Source organism: Octopus bimaculoides, chromosome 18 (assembly GCF_001194135.2).
Source record: "Octopus bimaculoides isolate UCB-OBI-ISO-001 chromosome 18, ASM119413v2, whole genome shotgun sequence".
NCBI classification, from domain to species: domain Eukaryota; kingdom Metazoa; phylum Mollusca; class Cephalopoda; order Octopoda; family Octopodidae; genus Octopus; species Octopus bimaculoides.
Window position 1 is genome coordinate 41,274,189 of NC_068998.1, and position 1,309 is coordinate 41,275,497.

Consider the following 1,309-nt stretch of genomic DNA (forward strand, 5'->3'; position numbering starts at 1 on the left):
TATATATATATTGTGTCATTCCATAAATAATGCGGCTTTTTCAATTACATGAACTAAAACTCAGTGGGGGACGGGATAAACTTCCTGCATCAACTTGTTATAAAAGCAGGTAGTCGTTTAACCTTGCCTTATTCTTAGTGCAAATTTTGAAGAGTGCAGTTCGATTTTAGCAGTTATTTTTTCAAAGCTAAGATGGAAATGACGAAGGTGCTTATTCGACTTATTTTGCTTTATAAGTTCAATAAAGACAACAACGCAACAGCAAGTGCGAGGAACATTAATGCAGTATATGAGGATTTGGCCAATAAGTGTAAACCAGTGTCCAGAAATTCCGAGACGGAAACTACAGCCTAGAAGATGAGCCTCCTCCTGGAAGATCTGTAGAACTCAACGAGGACGGCCTGCAAAACCTAGTGGAACGTAATCCTATCGTAACTCTTGATGAACTAACAGAGAATCTTGTGTTAGGTCTTCGTGCCATTGGAATAGTCAGCAAATTGGGTCGATGTGTTCCTCACAAACTTTCCGTGTTTAATCACGCGCAGAGAGTGAACGGTTGCTCTGCTTTTCTGTCATGTCTCACGAATGAACCTTTTTTGGACCGAATAATGTGACTGGTGACGAGAAATGAGTTCTCTATAAAAATTTCAGGCGCCGAAGACAGTGGGTAGGGAAAGGATAAAGACCGGCTATCCTGGTTAAAGAAGGTCTTCACCAAACGTAATGTGTTGTTATCTGTTTGGTGGGATATGAAAGGTTTAGTCAACTTTGAAATTTTAAACCCAAACCAAACGATAACGAAGGAGGTTCACTGCGATCAGCTTGAGTGGCTTAAGTCAGCGCTAGAAGAAAAGCGACCATCTTTGGTTTCAAGAGGAAAGGTGTTCTTCCATCAGGATAATGCTCGCCTACGTGCAGTGAGGATAAGATTCGGAACGCTGGATCAGTTTGAATGGGAACGATGCCCCATTACTCATATTCGCCGGACATTGTCCCATCTGAATATCACTTATTCCGCCGTCTTCAAATTCATTTGGAAGGAAAAAATATGAATTCTGTAGACGAGGTCAGAACTGTACTGGAGAAGTATTTTTCGTCATGGACAAGTGAATTTTGGAGAAGGAGCCTTGCAAGTCTACCAGATAGATGGAAGAACATTGCAGAAAATGAAGGAGAGTATAATTTAGATTAAAAAATGGACTTTGTTTATCTTAATTTTGTAAAACAGAAGTATAAAAAACTGCATTATTTATGGGATAATCCAATGTATGCATGTATATATATATATATGCATACATATACCTACATA

General features: G+C 39.2%; 1 protein-coding gene and 1 long non-coding RNA gene across 9 annotated transcripts in view; one reads left to right on the forward strand and one right to left on the reverse strand.

Moving 5' to 3' along the window:
• Positions 1-1,309, forward strand: part of LOC106870360 (uncharacterized) — a 248,712-nt gene that overhangs the window by 114,504 nt on the left and 132,899 nt on the right. The gene's annotated exons all lie outside the window — the stretch shown is intronic.
• Positions 1-1,309, reverse strand: part of LOC106870359 (uncharacterized) — a 4,032-nt gene that overhangs the window by 708 nt on the left and 2,015 nt on the right. The gene's annotated exons all lie outside the window — the stretch shown is intronic.